The following is a 19,801-nucleotide window of genomic DNA, read 5'->3' as shown; positions in this document are numbered from 1 at the left end:
ACACTAATTATAAACTGGTTGGCCTGTTAGCTCAAGCTTCTCATCAACTCTTTCTTACATCTTAATTCTTGTGTTAGCCATGTGGCTTGGTACCTTTATCAGTGAGGTATTCTCATCTTGCTTCCTCTGCATTTTAGTGATGACTGCAGACTGAGTCTTTCTCTTCCCAGAATTCTCCTGTTCTGGTTGCCCCTCCTCTACTTCCTGCCTGATCACCCCACCTATACTTCCTGCCTGGCTACTGGACAATCAGCATTCTATTAAAACAATACAATATAAGTGACAGGGTCCAAGACCATTGTCCCACATCAGGCTCAAAAGTGAAGGGGAACATCATTGCCTTTGGCCCGTTTCCAGGATGCAAGGTGAGCTTTTTATAAATGATCCAATTGGCTAGGAAGCCTGTAGTTTGAGATTGAGAAGGAAGCTGAAAACTGAGTTCATCTCCGCTGCCAGATGGTGCTTTTGAGTGTCATCCCTGCTCAAGGGCCATGCTAATCTTCTCTGTATTGTTCCAATTTTAGTATATGGGCTGCCGAAGCGAGCACCAGATACTGCCTCTTAAAGCCATCTTCTTCATCTTTGTTTGTGATCTGATCTTTTAAAATCACTTTTCCTTTGCTGGAGGTTGAAGACACAGAGAAATAACTCTATTGAAGGATTCTGAGCATCAGGGTGCCATTTGAGAGCATGTCTCCCTGCTTTGTATTGTGGGGAAAGTATTGAAATGTAAGAAAGGAAGGAAGGAAGAAAGGAAAGAAAGCATACCTATTTCTTAAAAGAAAGGTTCTATTGAGGTAAACAGCAAGAAACAAACAAACAAATAAACAAACAAACAAAAATTCCACATCACCTTAGATTGAGATTGTTTTTTGTTTGTTGGTATAAAAAGCTTCCCTGTGTGGAAAAATTTTTTAAAGCAGAGATAACTAACAGAAAGGGCAAGAAAACAATGGAAATATGCCTTGTCACTTAATAGTTTCAAATAAATTTGGCTTCTAACACATTCAGTTTTCATATCCACATGGGGATTTGGCATTTATTTTGACAGAGCTGATGACCTGGAAAAACACTCCTCGTTGCTGCAGACTTGCAGGGTTGCATCACCTGGGTGGTGGAGCAGCCGGCTCTGGCTAATGTGTTGTCGTTCACTCTTTCCTTCTGTAGCAGATCGTGTAGACGGCACATATTGTGTCAAAATAATTAGCAAGTGTTTCGGGGGTGGAGAGTCTGTTTCTTCCCCATGAGCACTGATGAAGTTGTCGAACTGTGTGTGTGTTTGTGTGTGTGTTATCATAACAGCTTATGTCACTACCATGTTGACTGGATAAATATTTCCGCTGAGGTTTTCATCAGCTTTAACGAGGTATTGTTTATTCAAGGAAAAGTGTTGGAAATGTGGTTCAGTAGGCCTTTGAAATTTGTCTTTCTTTGGTGATTTTCCCCACCCTGATTTTGGCTAGGTGGAGTTCATTGTCTCCCACCGCTTTGGCCAACCAGCTAAGGAATGGTGGATTTCATCTGTAAAGCCATCCAGGGTCAGAGGTGTCCAGCCATGACAGGAGTGCCGTAGTGTTTGGGCACCGTATGTGAGGGGGGATCTGTGCAAGCTGTTTGTGGCTGTGACACAATACCTGACATACCTGGCAACTTAGGAAAGGATGCTTCATTTTGCTGCACTGCAGGAATGCTTGATCAAAGAAGTCTGTTGTCCTGGCCAGGAGGCAGAGAGGGAAGAAAGGAGAGTGGGAATGGGGAGCCTGGAGAGGAAAGGAGGGTATTAGAGTCCCATTGTTCCCTTTAAACACAGACCAGTGATCTGAAAACTTCCTACTATGCACCTTCTTAAGGATTCCAAACTCTCAGCATAGTGCCCTGGGGAGGGGGATGTTTTGGAGTGTGGGTGAGGGGTTGTTGAGGGGAGTGGACCAAGCCTTGAACTCGATGGGGAGACAGTTAAGATCCAGCTTCTAATGGGTCCTCTAACTCTCAGGGACACTGAAATCTTAGGCTTGTCTTGGTTGGATAAGTAGCTTTTTCATAAGCATGCCATGGTTGCTCAGATATGTTGGTAAATCCCTGTCAGGGTCACGTGCAGCAATGTCTGCCTTAGGATGTGGCAAATGCTAACTGTGCTTGAGGTTGCTTTTGGGTCCATATATTACATGAAGGTTCTTGCAAATGTTTCCTGAGCTAATGTCGATGTGTGGTTTGCAAATAATGTTTTAGTAAAAGACCGAAGCGGGAGGTGCAGAGGAACAGAGCGTGAACACTGACCTTCTTTAGGCCTGCCTTTTACCAGGTAAATGGTTTCAGCCATTCTCTTCAGCTCCCTCTAAACATGTGCCCATCCGCAGGGCGATGCTGCGGACTGTGGAGCTCTGAAGACTGAGTGAAGAGCCAGGTGGAAAGCGCCAGTGTTCTGGTGGTGAATAGCTGTTGTGGGTGCAGAGTCCTTCTTACTGGAGACACTCAGCAATTAAAATACCGTGCTGGTTCAGTTGAACTGTTTATGCAACCTATTTTTTTTTTCTTTTGGAAGATTGTATATTCTTTATAAAGTCTCTTAAAAAGTAATCTATACATTGATTTACTTATTTAGTTATTTAACATCTATTGATAGTTACTGTCAGCTTCCTGGGCTCTAGAAGTTTACACTGTGCCAATGTGAGGAGTGAGAACTCACTATGGAATTTTATGTCCTCTGTATTTCAGGGATTGTAGTAGGCATTCTTTGGGCCACCAACCAATTCCCAAATCATGACACAGAGACTTATGTAACACGAATTAATAATAAAAATTCAGAGTCTGCTATCAGGGGTGAATGATGAAGATCAGAGAAACAGAGCAACTAGCCACTGGAGAATTCTTAGCACTACCAATGCTCAGACCAAAGAGGTGATCCTGTCCTCAGACTGCAGTGAGCTCCTGTCTCCTCCTGCCTTACATTCCTCTCTCCTCCCAGCCATATCACTCCTGTCTCCACCTCCCTAGTGCTCGGATTAAAGGTGTGGGATCTCAAGTGCTGGAATCACTGTGTGAGCTCTGTATCCCTTATAGACTGGATCAATTTTGTATAACCCAGGGTAGCCTTGGACTAACAGAGATGGGTATGCCTCTGTCTCCTGAGTCCTGGGATTAAAGGTGTGTGCCACCACTGCTTGGCCTCTATTGGCTAAGCTCTGCACTCTGATCTTCAGGTAAGTTTTATCTGTTAAAACACACAAAAAATATCACTACAAGCTCATTATTAGTTATGAATACTCAGCCTTATCTTATGCTTGTTCTGCTAGTTCTTATAACTTAAATTAACCTCTTTCTCTTCATTTACATTTTGTTTGGGGACTTTTTACTTTTCTTTCATTCTTTATGCCCTACTCTGTGTCTTGCTGTCTGGTGGCTACCTCTCCTCATTCTCTTCTCCCAAGCATAGATTCCTCCTCCTACTTATTCTCTATCCACTAAACCCCCATCTATCCCTGTAGTGCCTAGCTATTGGCCATTCAACTTTTTATTAGCTCGATCAGATGTCTTAGGCAGGCAAAACAACACATCTTTACATCATTAAACGAATGCAGCATAAATCAATGTAGCACAGCTTTACATGGTTAATGTAATAGTCCATGACAGGAGATGGCTTGGGAGTAGGGAAATGGGTAGGAGTGCTTAGTGCACATGATTGAGGGTCTGGGTTTAGATCTTAAGTATCTATGTAAAAAGCCAGGTTGGGCCACGCCCTTCTATAACCCCAGTAGTAGGCAAAGATAGGGATGTGGGGGGCATTGAGAGGGATGGAAGGAGTTGGAAGCTGGAAACGGGCAGATTACTGGGGTTTCAGTGAGAGAACCTGAATCAAGGGAATAAGGCAGAGAATAAGAGAGGACACCCAGTGCCGATGTCCTCTGGCTTCTGAGTGTGTATGGAGTGTTCACACATCTATTCACACATTTATGTACATGTGTACATGCACACACACACATATTAAAAAACAGAATTTTACCTTCTACAGAAGTTTGGTGACACACACACACATATTAAAAACCAGAATTTTACCTTCTACAGGAGGTTGGTGCCTTGGGACCCCTGGAAGCAGGAAGTGGCCTTTGAGTCAGGTTATCCCTTAAGCCCTCAGCAGTGTCTTTGAGCTCTTGCATTTGTTAGTGATGTTTTGTTTGTGCCATAATCTGGCCATGCCCATACATACTTGTGTTTGTCTGTTGAGACACAGGGTCTCAAAAGCTTACCTTAAACCTGAAGTGTCCCAGGTTTTTGGAACAGCATTTTGAATACTTTTCCTTTGATCAGCATTCTGTTCCATCCCATGGTCCCCAGGAGGGCACAGCATAGCTTGGTGGACATGGCCTGTTGCTTTTGAGGGTTTGTTAGCAGCGTGTTGGCTTTGGGTATAAGATACATATAGTCTTCCAAGCTGCTGATGAGGTCGGCAGTGATTATCACAGTAGAAGTGGGGCAGCTTCTGAGAACACGGCAAAGGGAAGAGCAAGTCATGTATGGCTTCTTAGAATCCACTGGGCAGTGAAATCCCACCTTAACCACATAGAAGTCGGTCACGCCTATCACGAAAAACCGGGAGGTAAATAGCTTTTCAGCAAGGCCACCGAAAAGCCAGATTTGTTGCTTTTCTTCACCTCCTTCGGTTCGCAAGGTGGGACATGGCCCCGAGTCTCCCGGGGAGGCAAAAAGGGGGTGCATTCCTGTCGCTTTCTCTGCGGCAGTGCACTGGTAAAAACTGTACCACATCGGGTTTCAGAGGAAACCCGGACCACAGATCTTTTTGCCTTGGCATATCCCCTCCCAGAAAGAAGTCAGGAATGTCACTGTGAGAAAAATAGGCATGTTCCCACACCTGGGAACTTTATTTTTGTTACTTCAAACGGATTTAGTCCTCGCTGTTGTGACGCAACAGTTGAGTTGTGTATGAGTATGAGTGGCTACTTTATGTAGTATAGAGAGTCCACAAAAGATCACTCCCAGTCTAGTCAAATCGGACTTTAAATTATGGCTGTAGGAGTGAAAATTTTCTACACATGGTTGTAATATAATGGAGATTTCTCTTAGCTTTTGGAGTAGATTGTTGGAAGTGTGACTTTGAAGTTCACACAACTAAAGTTGGTTTAGCTGACCCCCGTCCTCTAACTCATTCCCAGTTATCACTGATACCCTCCCTTCTTTGACCTTCTGTCTTTTCACAGATAAAGTCAGAAGCCTGCCTCATAAATCCAAGTGACTCTGATTTTCCTCTCTGTCCTCTTTCCAGCGTTTGGATGCTTACTCATTAAGTCAGATAAATTTCTTTTGTAAAGTTTGGCGTTCTTTCTTTGTTTTAAGGGAAACAGCTCGTTGTGGGACAGGAAGAACTGAGAGGGAATACAGAAAATGATGACTTATTCTCTCGTTTTCCCCCCCTCCCTCCTCACCCCTCCCTCTTTTCTTCCCTCCTTCCTCTTACTACTATTTTAGAAATTATACATAGACACATAAGGTCATTTTCCTTTTGCCCTCCTTTTCTCCCCTTTCCTCCCTCTTTCCTTGTTTCTCCCTCTCTCTTTTGACAGTCTTCATTCCACTTCATCCAGAATTCATAAGCAGCAGCGCTCCTGTGTCTACCCCCAAGGTCAGGGGCTGCCAGTGGTGGTGCCTGTTATTCTGCGTAGATCACTTTTGCCTTGGAGTTGACACTGAGTACCACCGTGGTTCAGTTATACTATTCTGGGACCTAAATTTAGGACACTTCTGCATGCTAAGCAAATACTCCACCAATGGAGCCACACCCTCACCACCTACGGCCGTTTCCATGCTCGTCTGTAATGTACTTTGAGGGTATTCCTAGACTGCTATACCCTGCTCCTCTCTCTTCAACCCTTTCCTCTCCCTTAGTCTCCTTTGTTTCTCACAGTTTTTGGTTTTTCGAGACAGGGTTTCCCTGCAGTTTGTAGAGCCTGTCCTGGAGCTAGCTCTTGTAGACCAGGCTGGTCTCGAACTCACAGAGATCTGCCTGCCTCTGCCTCCCGAGTGCTGGGATTAAAGGCGTGCGCCACCACCGCCCGGCTGTTTCTCACAGTTTTGTTTCTACTTTCATGTCATTTGTACATTTGAGTTTATGTATCAGTGAAGACTAGAAAACAGGCAATGTTTGTCTTAATGGAGACTGACCTTATTTGCGTAATGATTATTTCCAATTGTTCTGTCTTGAAATTGGCCTAACTTCATCTTTATGGCCATAAAAACTTCAGTGTGTCTGTGAATCACAGTTTCCCCATCTCTTCTCTTGGCAGACACCTAATTAGGTTCAGAACAGCTACTGTGAGCAGCGTTGCAGGAGCATGGATGTGCAAGTGCCTCTTCCGTGACTTGGAGTCCTTCAGTTGAACACTCAGGCATGGTATGGTATAGGCAGGTCATGTGATTTGCTTTTTAGAAACCTCCATACTTATTTCCATAGTGACTGATCTAATTTGCAAAGTTTTTTTTTTTTTTTGCTTTGCTTTGTTTTTTTGTTTTTGTTTTGTTTTGTGTAGCTTTGTAGTCTGTCCTGGAACTCACTCTGCAAACCAGGCTGGCCTCAAATTCACAGAGATCCACCTGCCTCTGTTTCCCAACTGCTGGAATTAAAAGGGTGCGCCATCATGGCCAGAAGCAAGTTTTTTTGTTTTTTTTTTTTTTTTTTTGTTGTATCCTTTGAGTTTGTACTATTCCTTTCCTATTTTATGAAATAGTTTGGGAAGCATTGGTTCTTCTTTGAAGGTCTGATAGAATACACCATTGAATCCATCTGGGCTTGAACTCAGTATTTTTTTTAAATTGCTGCTACAATAATATAGATGAAAAATATAAATTCTATGCTTTTATTAATTGGGTCTTCTTTCTTCTAGTCAGTATGGCCTAAGCGCTTGCCAGTTTGTTTACCTCTTATCAAGTCAACTCTTCCTTACATTGATTTCCTGTATTGTTTTTAACCTCTCCATTCCACTGCTCTTGGCCCTGATCTTAGTTACTGCCTTTCTGGTTTGCGGTTTGGCTTTTTCTTGTTTTTCCAAGGCCCTAAGGTATAGATTACACTATTTATTTTAAATCTCTGATTCTTCAGTGTAGATACTTATAGGTATAAAAATCTCTCGGATTCTTTAGTGTAGGCACTTACAATTATAAACTCCTCTCTTAGAACCACCTTCATTGAATTCTGTGGGTTTGGAGTGTTCTCATTTTCATTCATCTTCAGGGATCCTAAGCTTCCCCTCATGATTTCTCCAATGATCCAGTCATTCCATGTTTGTGCCTGCTCTGCACTTTCTCTGACTGATTGTGTTTTATTGGTTATCAGACAGGATACAAAGAATTACTTCTGTTTCCCTGTATTAAGACTTGCTTCAGGTCCCACTAAATGATCTATTCCAGAGAACATTCCATAGGCTACCAAAAAGGATGTGTGTTGTGCAATGGTTGGTGGACTTTTCTGTAGCTGCTAGTTAGGTCTGTTTGATGCATGCTGTCATTTTACTTGGATATTTCCCTGGCTATTTTCTGTCGCTTGTGAGCTGGGTATTGAAATCACCTGCTGTTGCTGTGTTACAGTTAATGTGCCTTAGTTTTATGAAATTACTGGCGCACCTGTGTTCAGTGCACATCTGATTAGAACTGTAATTTTCTTTTGATGAATTCTTCTCTCATTCATTATGAAGTGACCCTTTCCATCTCTTCTAATTTTGATCTGAGGTATAGTTTTTCAGTTATTAAGACAGTGACCCAGGCTGACTTTCTAGTTCCATTTGCTTGGAATACCCCTTTCTGTCGTTTCACCCTGAGGTTGTAGCTGCCTATGATGAGAAGGCAGTCTTTTAGGCAACAAATAGACGGATCTTGTTTTAATGTCCCTCTGCTCATCTTTCTTTGATTGGGGGATTTAGTCTATTGGTATTTAGAGTTACTATTGACAGGTCTATGTCACTGATTGCTTGATGTCTCCCTGTTTGTATTTGTTTTCTGCTGGGCATTAGTCATTCTTGAATATGTTTGTCTTTCTCCAAGGATTCTGCCAGACATCTTCTATGGGGTTGAGTATTGGGTTAGCAGTCATAGAACATGAGAAAGAAAGTCAGGACCGTGAGGGGTGCGTTCACCCACTGAGATGGTGGGACAGAACTAATGGGAGATGACCAAGACCACTTGGAATGGGACTGATGGAACATGCAACCAAACCGGACTCTCTGAATGTGGCTGATGGTGTGGCTGACGGTGGAGGCTGACTGAGAAACCAAGGACAATGGCGATGGGCTTGGACTCTACGGCATGGACGGGCTCTGTGTGAGCCTTGTCAGTTTGGTTGCTCACCTTCCTGGACCTGGGGGGAGTTGGGAGGAACTTGGACTTAACATAGGGTAGGGCATGCTGTTGGTTCTTTGGCCTGGAGAGGGAGGGAGTGGGGGTATGGGTGGAAGGGAGGGGAGGAAAGGGGGAAGAGGAGGGGAGGAGATGGAAATTTTTAAAATATTAAATTTAAAAAAATTTCTTCAGCTTGTTCATATTATGGACAGTTCTGTTCTGGGAGTGTGGTAGTTTGAATGTAATTGACCCCCATAATCTAAGAGGGAGTGCTATTATTCGGATGTATGACATTGTTGGAGTGGGTATGGCCATGTTGGAAGAAGTATGTCACTGTGCTTTGAGGTTTGTTATGCTCAGGATACTGCCGTGTCTCAGTTGACTTCCTGTTGCCTGCCATATGTAGGACTCTCAGCTGCTCCAGCACCAATTCTGCCTGCGTGCTGCCATGCCCTGTGTCATAATGATAATGGACTGAATCTCTGAAACTGTAAGTGAGGTGCAGTTTCTACTTCTAGTTCAAATGTGTTAATCCAGATTTGGGGCTTAGTCCATGTCCTAGTTGGGTTACTATTGCTATGATAAAACACCATGACCAAAAATAAGTAGGGGAGGAGAGGGTTTATTTGTCTTACCTTTCCATACCACCGTTCATCATTGACAGAAGTCAGGACAGGAACTTACACAGGGAAAAAACCTGGAGGCAGAAGCTGACTCATGCCCAACATGGATTGCTCAGCCTGCTTTCTTATAGAACTCCGGACTACTGGTACAGGAATAGCATCACCCACCATGGACTGGGTCTTCCTCCATCCATCACCAATTAGGAAAATGCTCTACAGGCTCGCCCACAGCCTGATCTTATGGAGGCAGTTTCTCAGTTGAGGTTCCTCTCTTCTCAGATAACTTTAGTTTGTGTCAAGTTGACATAACACTATCCCGCATAGTCCCGTTACTTAGTTCCTGGCCTAGGTTCCCTGAGTTCAGCTCTGATTCTCAGTTCCCTCCTTGATGCTCTCTCGGAATCAGTACTATTGTGCACGGGAGGGACAGGAGCTATCACTGTGGGTTCCTACTTATTTTAGTGGCGTCCTTGAGGGTGAGCTTGCCACGCATTCTAGTCATGTTTAAGGTCCATTGCTCCCTGCCTTCGGTGTGTAAGGAAGTGTACAAGGCTCTGATGCAGTTCTTCCCTTGAGCCTTTCTGAGGAGCCAATGTGTAGGGGAAGGGAAGGTAGAGGCTGCTTTCTGAAGGCTCCCATTGACCTCAACCAAGCCCTGCATCAGCTTTGGCCTCTCCAGCATTTGGACCTTCCTGCCCGTTATGTATCCACTCCTTGATCATGCATCTGTCTGTGGCATCAGCACTGCTGTGTGTGAGGGGAAGCACTTCCCCGGGGGTTTTCCACCTAGCCCAGCTGCTTGTGGCTGGCAGTGACTCCAGCCTCCAGCTGTCGCTTGCTTCCTCCTGGAAATCTCACCTGGCTTGCTAACTTCTTTTACAGCTACTGACTCCTGCAAGAATAAGGGTTATTGTATATTATGCTGACTGCTTCCTATCACTGAGTGCATTGATAAGGTTTCTTATCTGCTACCTTGCTGGAAAGTTTTCTCCTTTCCCTTTCCCTACCTGAATGTCAGGATTTAATGCTGGGTCTTGCACATTAGAGGGATCCTTAGTTTGATTTTTGTGCTGGGTTTGACTTTGAAATAGACCTGGCACAGCTGTACACAGACTCGCTTTAAATCATGACATAAATCCTGCTTTTTATTTTCTGTCTGGGTTAGGTTTCCAGCAGTGATGTCTGAGGTGGGGGGTGAGGGTGGGGTGTCAGTAAGTCATATTCTGAAACCTTGAGGATGCATTTACTTGGAGTGTGACTCTTCCTGCTTATTGTAACAGCTGGGCTTTGGCCTCATATGACCTCTTTTTGTCTCTTGGAAATTTTAGGTAAAATCAATGGAATAATCCAGGGATTGCTTTTTTTTTTAAAGCTGTTCCTAGCCATAGATCATTTAGCCACCATTAGCAGGTTGCATCTAATAATTTATATCTGTGGTCCCCAGAGCTTGAGCCAATAAACCATCTTTTCAAATAATTGTTTCCTTTCAGATTCTTATTTACAAAGAATTTTGTTCATAAGACATACCACATTGCTAGTATTAGTAATGGTCATTTATCCATTTTTCCCACTTAGTTTAATCAAAGGTATATTTTACTACCAGCCATTTCTAATAATCATGAGATAGTTGAAAAATAAAAGCTTTTTTGCAAGTAAATATATGCTTGTTATTCTTTTTTAAAAAATATGTATTTTATGTGTCTGTACCCAGGAGGTCAGAAGATGGTGTTGGATCTCCTGAAACTGGAGTTACAGATGGTACGACCCGACATGTGGGTTCTGGGAGTCGAATCTTTGTCCTCTGCAAGAGCAGCTTAACCATTGAGCCATAAGGACTGGCTGGTTTTGTGTGTCAGCTTGACACAAGCTAGAGTCATTAGAGAGGAAGGAGCCTCAGTTGAGGAAATGCCTCCATGAGATCCAGCTGTAAGGCATTTTCTCAATTAGTGATCAGTGGGTGAGGGTCCAGCCCATTGTGGGTGGTGTCATCCCTAGACTGCTGGTCCTGGGTCTGTAAGAAAGCAGGTTGAGCAAGCTAGAAAGCAGCACCCCTGCATGGCTTCTGTATCAGCTCCTGCCTCCAGGATCCTGCCCTGTTTGAGTTCCTGCCTTCACTTCATTTAATGAGGAACTGTGATGTGCAAATATAAGACAAATAAACCCCTTTTCTTTCCAACTTGCTTTTTGGTCATGGTGTTTCGTAGCAGCAATAGAAACCCTGATGAAGACACCATCTCATCTATTGTGTTTTCTGATTTGCTTTCGGACACTGGATTGAAGCTTTAAAGCTCTCGCCAGGACATTAAGTTCTCCAAATGCGATGTTCAATATTGATTATTTTATTGGACTCTTTTCTTGATTTCCACCCTATTTTCTTTAGGGAGTGTTTGAAAACAGAAAATAGTTATAGTTTTGATTATAAATTTCTTCATCTTTTCACTTACCTTCTGTGGGATGAGCATTTAAAAGCCATTTTATTAAGCAAAACTTTAAATATATATAGATTGCAGCCTGAGTTTTACAGCAGACTTTCAGAAACGTAGTCCATCATATTCCATTAAGTTACCCCATCACTCTTTCCTGTTATTGAACCCTAAGTAAATCCTGTATGTCATACTACTGTTTGGGCCAGTTTTACTTAAAGTTGACAAGTAGCTCCATCTCAGCTGGCTACTGTGCCATCCTTTGGCCCAAAGCCCATGTCATGACTCATGTTCGCATGTCACTCGTCAAGCTGTCTCAGCTTCTTTGCTAACAAAGGTTGCCTGCAACTTTAATTTTAGAAAACAGCGTAGGCAGCTACTGCCCTTCCCATGTGTTCTGCTCACACTGTGGGTCATGGTAACGCCGGCTGACATCTGATGCTGTGAAAAGCAGGAGAGGAAGGTCCCCAGATGCAGCTCTCTTACCTGGGACCCTGTTCGGAAATTGTGCTGCTTTAATGCGGGCGAGTTTGGAGCTAAGTGTGGCCAGAGGTGGAACTCAAACTCAGGGCTCTTTTTTCAGATGTTGTAGTGGTCGCGGGATTGGGTTCTTGGCCCTTTTGGTAAGATGGTGTGGGGATTTGTCAACTTAAAGTTTTAAAAAGTATCTTGTCTGCAGTGAAGGTGGCTCCTGAATTGCACACTCCTCTGGAGTGCCGGCTCCTGGAAATGACTCATCTGGACCATTTCTGGTCCTTAGGTTCTCTTGGGTCAGAATCTCAGACACTGTTTAAGAATCTATAAATCATTTGAATGGCCAGGTTCAGGGTCAGAGTCAGAAGTACAAGCCTATGGGCATTATTCCATTGTCCTTTTTAGTTGGATTTGATTAGAAATAACAGCAGAAGATGATTAGCTTGAGTTAAACTAAACCATTTACTTACTTTACTCAAAATATTAAAATACTTTAATCAACATAATTGAAGAAAAAAATTTACTTGGTATTCCTTAGTTACTGGGATTTTTTAAAAGTTTATTTTTATTTTAATGCTGTGTATATGTGTGTGCATGTTTGTCTGGGAGTTATGTGCACGTGAGTATGATTGCCTGTTATAGCCAGAGTATAGCATTGAATACCCGGAACTAGAGTTACAGGTGGTTGTGAGTCTTCTGAAGTAGATGCTGGGAACTAAATTCAGGTCCCCTGGGAAAGCCATAAGTGCTCTTAACTGCTGAGCTATCTCTCAGCCCCAGAAATTCAGGTTTTTATATCAAACATTAAGTATAAGATAAAATCATAAGTTTGATCTTTTAAATTTCATGACGTATTTGTCTTGATCAAGATTCTTAGCTAAGAAAAATAAAAGTCATGAGTGGAGCTCATTGCCTTGGCAATGAAAATTGAAAAGATGGTATGGGCGGTTTAAGGTCTGTTACCTTCTAGCAACCCAGCCCTGCCCAGCCCCGCCCAGTCTCCTACTCAGTGTTCCACTGGGAAGTAGAGGTGGAAGTGGAGTTTGGCACATTTATGTCTTTATCTATCCATTGATGTGATGGAATTCAGCAACATTTTTGAAACTATGCTATTGGGATAGGTGTGCAGTCAGGGCTTTAATTTCTGTTTTGCAAAAAACTCATTGCCTTTGATTAGTTTTCCACCTGGCTTTATCCATTTGCTTCTTCGAAATCAAGACATTGGGAACAGAAATCTTTAGCTGTTTGCTCTAGGTTTCTGTGAGGAGTATTTGAAGTCTAGTTTCCAGGCTGATCTTTTGTGATTGGAAAGGAGTATGCAGCACCGAGGCCACCACGGCTGTGAGTTAGCCTTGTCACTAGTGGAGAGCAGGTCTTCTACAGCCCTCTCCTCCAGGAAGAGGCGGTATCTCTGTGACACAGAATCCTCTACTGTAATGTTTCTTTAAAATGTGTGTGTGTGTGTGTGCATTTTTAAAAAAATTAATGAATTAACCTTTGGTTAGTATTTTTTTTTGTTGTTTTCAATAATTACAACCCGAACTGTATAAGAAGTCATTTTTTTATGCCCTTAATATATGCCTCTGGAAGCTGAATTAAAACATCAAATTACTCAATTTACAATCCATGTTTGCCAGGCTTTGTGAAGAATAACTATTTTACAAGAATAGCTGATGGCTACAGTGACCATTCGTGTGAGCTGTTATAAAGAAAGCCCCTCAGTACACACATTTTTATATTGAAAGAGATCAAGCCCATCTTGATTAGATAGATCCTTCCTTTTCCCTGGGGGAAGTGTTTCTAGGAAACCAAGATTTAAAAAGATAAAGTGCTAGCCAATCCAATTGGTCAAATCTACCTTTTTAAGGCTTCGGGAAAGACTCAGCAGTTAAGTACACTGCCTGCTCTCCCAAGGGTTGCTGTTCAATTCCCAGCAACCACATGGTGGCTCACATCCATCTGTATGAGATCTGGTGCCCTCTTGAGGAAGAGACCTGGTCAGTTGTCCTCATCAACTTAGACCATGAAACCCAATATGGACAAGTTCAACAGAACTGCCAGGTATGGGCTGTCCATGCATGCTTCAGCTTTGCCAGGGCATAAATTTCATTTTTCATTTGTATAGCTCAGAGTGACCTTGAACCCATGATGTTCCTGGCCCAGTCTTTGTAGTGCTGGGATTATGGATGTGCAACACAAACTGGCTTAATCTCATAGTCTCTGACAGATGTCTGAATTTCACAGACAGAATTACCGTTACCCTGGCAGTTGCCTTAGTTTTTATCTGACACCTTTCGCTCTGCAGAATGAATGACATCTGCTTATTGCCCAGGCTCCAGACAGTATTTCAGCGCTTAATGAAAAAAAAAAAAAAAAACCCAACCAACCAACAAACTCCCCTTTTAATTATTTAGTTTTTACTGTTTTGAGAAAAAGTTTTTCTATGTTGCCCAGGCTAGCCTCTAAATCACAATGCTTTCATCTCTACTGGGATGGCAGCCATGTTCCCACCCTGCCTGGTCATGTTTGGGGACTTCGATTCTGAAGACAGTCTATGTTCAGGAAGACATATAAGGATACCAAGAAAGATCCAGGCATGCGTGCTACGGGGTGGTTGTTGGATAAAGCTGGTACTCCAAATCACGGATTTCTCTGATCTTAGGGTTTCCCCAAAGAACAGTGGTCATCCTAGCCTTGTGTCGTGAGCTGCATTACCCTAGCGTGCTATGGATGGTGAAGTTGTGGCTCTCTGAAAGCTTCTGGGCAGAGAAGTCATGATGTGGGGACCTTCCCTGTGTTGTTTATAGTGACATATTTGTGATGCCGACTGGAGCTTGGTTATTCCCCTCCAGTGTCCATGCTGGTACAGTGCGAGGCCATCTCCACCAGGGACAGGTTCAGTTCTGCGTGCCTGAGAATTCCTGAAGCGGCTGCCCACATCTCATAAACCATCCGTCCTCCCCTGGGCAGTGAAAGGGAAAATCAGAGCATGTACTAGATAACTGAATATTGGGTGCGCGGAAGAATCACTTTCCAGTCCTGGAATTGGAAACAGAGGAGTTGAAGTAGTTGCCTTGTTTATGATACACTGAACCGGCAGTGTAAACTCAGCACTGGCGTGTGAGCACCGCACGAGTGTGCTACACCTGTGAACTGCAGGGAACAGAGATGAGCTCCTAAGATGGCCTTTGTGTGTCTGCTGTATGCTGACTACTTACTGTGCAGTTGTTATGATGAAGTTAGGAAGGTGATTACGTTTTCCCTACAGTTTTATTCTGTAGATTTGGACATCAAGGATGATATACACAAAGTGTGTATCAGTTCCAGAATGAGGCTTATGTCTGATAAGCTCTTATTAGAATAGAGCCGATAGTGTGAGAGACAAGACTGTTGAATTACACAAGTGTGGTTTTCGGGACTCGGATTTTTAGACATTGATCTTCATTAAAGCTGAAATGCTAATTCCATTTAACAGCAAAGTTAGGCATATCTGTTATATATTTGCTACCATAAATAATTCATGTATCTGCTCTGCCACCAGATATAACTTGAGACAGTTTGGCATCTGCGTCCGTAGGAAAGCTACTTTTTCTCATTTTCCAACACCATTCCTGAGCACCACTCAGAAATAAAGAGCCACATATCTGTGTGAAAGTTGGCTACTTAGGGGCACAATCTTTACTAGAGGATTCTATTACTTAGCTTTCCGTTACTATAACAGAATTCCAGAGAAAATCAACTGAAAAGGATGAAAGGTTTATTATAGTTTTGGAAATTTCAGTCCATGGTCCATTTGTCTTAGTGCTTTGGGCCCCTGAGGATGCAAGATGACATGATAGGGAACCCACTTATCTCACGGCCCTGATGAAGCAGACACCGGGAGGGAAAGGGTTCTTTAACTCCTTGCAAGGCAATTCCAGTGATGGACACCCCCCTACATACACACACACTATAATCTATGTCTTCCAAGTAACACAACAGGCTGGAAACTGAACCTTTAGTACTAGGGCCAGACCATTGCAGCCTCTTGACGAAGGTATGCCTAGGGTGAGAGATGAGGAAGGAGACCTGAAACTTGCGTGTCTTCCCTGGTTACTCTGCTTCCAGCAACTTGGAAGTATTCAGCTAAGTGCAGACTTTCTGGACTTTTATGGTGACTTGATTACAGAAGCATGACTTAATTCCCAGCAAGGCCTATCTTGGCCAAATTCTTCTTGCCTACCCATATAACATTCTTTTCTTTAGACTATGAGACAGGGTAGTTCTAGAATGATGAGGAGGATCACATGAACTTGGTGGATATGGTGTAGGTCAGTAGGGTTTTTGTTTTGTTCTGTTTTGTTTTTTTTTGGGGGGGGGGAGCTAATTAGAAGACAGAAAGGCAGGGTAAGGTTAGAGTCTGTGATGTGAATTAGTAAGGAGAAATTCTAGTTTCTCCTGTGGACTGTAGGCTGGGATTTATGAAACCAGAACTGTGAATGAAAACTGAAAATATGTATTCAGTTATTTTGGCCAAGCCCAGGTTTTGAATCTGCACACTTACAGCAAGCAGATTCACGATGTAAAAGATACAGCCACTCCGCTAGACCTCATTAGTCCTGTCGTCACATGGAGTGAATACATCTCCCAGGCTAAGACTGCCCAGGTTTACAGACAACTGAGATACTGCAGTCAGTATACTTCTTACATGCTGAGCTGGTAAGAGCCTTCCACTACGAAGGCCAGTTCCAAATACGGTCCTTTAAATTTCAGCATGTCCTCAGCTGGGAGGTGGCTCTGTGGTGGAAGACTTGCATAGTGTGTAATTCTAGGGTAGACCATACATCAGTGACTCCTTAAGTCAATTATAACTCAGATTGGATCTCCTGGCATTCCTTATGGAAAGGAACATCCTTTACGGCATGAATTTCAAACAATACACTTCGACTTAGTTGTGGAACAACTTGTTTCCTTTGTGGGAGTCATATTTGTAATTTTGTTAATCTATAATCAAAATTACTGTCTGTGAACAGCCACTGTATTCCTGATCCCTGTGACTAGGTTGATCTGCCCCTGTTTTGTTTGCATTCTGGGACAAAAACCTTTGCATTCTGTTTTATGTTAGGCTGTGAATCCTTAGGTGTATTGTCTATGCCCCCTTTATGCTTCCTCCCTAATTTTGGTGTACACAGCAGCTGTGCGACTGTCTGCATCATGTCTGCAGTGCTGCAGCTTCTGTACACTGCTGTGTGTATACCCCATTGGGAAACTCCTTAACCCAAGTGTAGTTTTGACAGGGCTAGGCTGCCAGCACATGTGTGTGTAGATGTATACATGTGCCCATGAGTGTGTGTGTGTGTATGCATGTACATGTGTGGAGGTGTGTGCTTTTGCATGTGGCATCTCCCAGGTGAGTGCCCCACCTTTAAGCTTCACCCTACAATCTTGAGTAGAACATCTTTGAGGGTCATGGTTACAGCCTTTCCCAGTGGAAACTTTAGGCAGTGGAAGATGGAGTAGAATGGATGAGACAAACTAACCAGTGTGCTGGCCATGCCTCGCGGCTGTTTCAGACAGCAAGGCACACTGAAGCCCTCCCATGGTTTTCCTACCAGTTACAGGCTAGCAATACTCTTTTCTGCGGTTGCCCATTACCTGAAATGTTTTTGCACTGGATAGTAGAACAACTTACCATGATGACAAGAAGACTTGAAGAAATCTTACCTCAATCTTCTCTGCATTGCTACAGATAGACCTATGTTTTAGAAAAACTTTGATGCTTTGTTAGAAAAATAATTTAATGGTTCACAACATTTAGCATTTTGGGTGATGTTTACATTAAAAAATTCTCTGTGTGCACTGATTATTAATTAGTGTCATTTTCTGCTTCTAAAATATGAATATAGCAGTTGAATACCCATGAGATTATTAATGGATTGTTGGTTTGCCACACTGAGGAAAATTCTGAATCAACACAAATAACAACTTTGGTTAACGTTTTGTGTTTATTGACTTGGTCCACTCCTCCCCCCCCCCCCCCCCCCCCCCGTTCATTATGTCAGAGAATTTTTAGGGCTATGTGTGTGACATCTGGAACAAAGTAAGACATTTTACTATTGGCATATGTAATCAGAGACAGATGATTTGATTGTCCCTATCATGTGCTTTATAGTTTAGAGCTGCTCTTTAGCAAAATGATTATGAAGAGCATAAAACATTTGTACAAACGAGATGTCTGGGTGCCACATCTACCCCCCATGAAACGACGATGACACGTGCGAGGGTGGTTCTCGTGGGAGTCCCACATGCTCCCCCTCTCATCTCTAGTCTCGGTGTCTGCTCTTCCTTTGCGCTTGTGCTCGCTCTCTGTGCTTGGGATGTTATCCTACGCTTCTTTTCATCCTTTGTGTTTTTAACATGCATGTACATCTTTGTGTGTCAGCATAGGATGAGCATCAGACCCTTCTATATTCGTAGGAAAACTTCTTAGGATCTAAAAAGCTTTTGTCACATGGCTTATGTCATAAATGTTTGCTGTATTAGATAGCAAAATGAGAACATTAAATATCTGTTAATTCAACTAACTTATATAAACCCATATTATGTTCACATGAGTAAACTGTATGTGTGTCTTGCTTGGATGACAGGTCAGTATTGGGGTCTAATAGGGTCTACAGCTGGCTTAGATCATCGATAGTTTTCCTTCTCCAACAGTTTGTCACAGTGATTTGTTTATTGATTGATTGATTATTTGATAGTGTCTCTAACTCTATGTCTCTGGCTGGTCTGCAAATGACTGTATAGATCAGGCTCTCCTTGAATTCACAGAGATCAGCCTGCCTCTGCCTCCCAGATACTAGTATTAAAGACATACACTCTGCTCAGTGCTTTTTAAAACAGTGGGAGTTGGAAGAGAAGAGTGGTACCATCTAATATTTCTACAAGTCTTTTCTATGTCTAGTTTAACAGAAGCTATCTGTCTTCTCTTATTTTCTGCTGCCATCAGTCTCCTGAGATATCAAACGTGATGAAATCTCTTTCAGACTCTGACTTGTGAGACCATGAGAGGTGAGAAGTGGCAAATATGATTTAATCTGTTGTGACAATTTTTTTTCTTGACATCACGGATCCTTAAAATGATCTTGTGCCCACTTTAATAACCACTCTTCTACACTAAATGCCCACACGTTGTCTGCAGAGGAGCTCCAGTTTTTTATTATGTTACCTGGCTTGTACCGGCTGTGATCTGGACCTTTGAGGTTCCTCAAAGCCTGTATATTAAGGAATTAGTGCCCAGCTTGGTTAGAAAGTGGCAGAAACTACAAGAGCTGGGGAGCCTGGTAGGAAGTCTTAGATCACCAATTCGTGCTTTTTTGTTTTGTTTTGTTTTTCTTTTTTTCAAGATATGGTTTCTCTTTGTAGCCCTGGCTGTCCTGGAACTCACTCTCTTGACCAGGCTGTCCTCAACTCAGAGATCCACCTGTTTCTGCCTCCCCATTGCATACTTTAACTTTTGTGTTTTCATCATATGGCAATGAGCTTCTACTGCAGTGTGCTTCCAGCACGGTGTGCTGCTTTGCTCTAGGCCCAAAGCGGGGTGCGGGGAGAGGGAGAGCAACCATGGTGGCTGGAAACATCAAGAACTACGAGCCAATAGAAACCTTTTTTCCTTTAAGTTTTCTCAGGTATTTTGTTAAGGAGCGGAAAACTGACTTATTCCGAAAATCCCTTTCCGTCCAGTGAGGGTGAATATGGTAAGAAATGAAAGCTGAAGAAAGCCCACAGAAATAGTCATTTTAATTTCAGTCTCCTTTTTCCTGTTGACTGCGTCTTCGCAGTGCCGATTAGCAGGACGTCAGTTGCTCCCTTTCTCACTGCTGCTTCCCTCATTGATCTGAACTGACCTTTAGATCGCTGCAGTTACTACTGCTGTACATCAAGTCAAGCCAGTACTGAGTGCTT

At 42.9% G+C, this 19,801-nt stretch overlaps 1 protein-coding gene and 1 pseudogene across 1 annotated transcript in view; one reads left to right on the top strand and one right to left on the bottom strand.

Moving 5' to 3' along the window:
• The window catches only part of Plcb4 (phospholipase C beta 4), a 363,836-nt gene that overhangs the window by 21,956 nt on the left and 322,079 nt on the right, over positions 1–19,801 (top strand). The window lies entirely within an intron of this gene.
• LOC119816015 lies at positions 431–548 on the bottom strand (annotated as a pseudogene).

The sequence above is a fragment of the Arvicola amphibius genome, chromosome 5, assembly GCF_903992535.2.
Source record: "Arvicola amphibius chromosome 5, mArvAmp1.2, whole genome shotgun sequence".
Lineage (NCBI taxonomy): Eukaryota > Metazoa > Chordata > Mammalia > Rodentia > Cricetidae > Arvicola > Arvicola amphibius.
The sequence above is the reverse complement of the archived record's forward strand: the minus strand, read 5'-3'. Positions and strand labels throughout refer to the sequence as shown.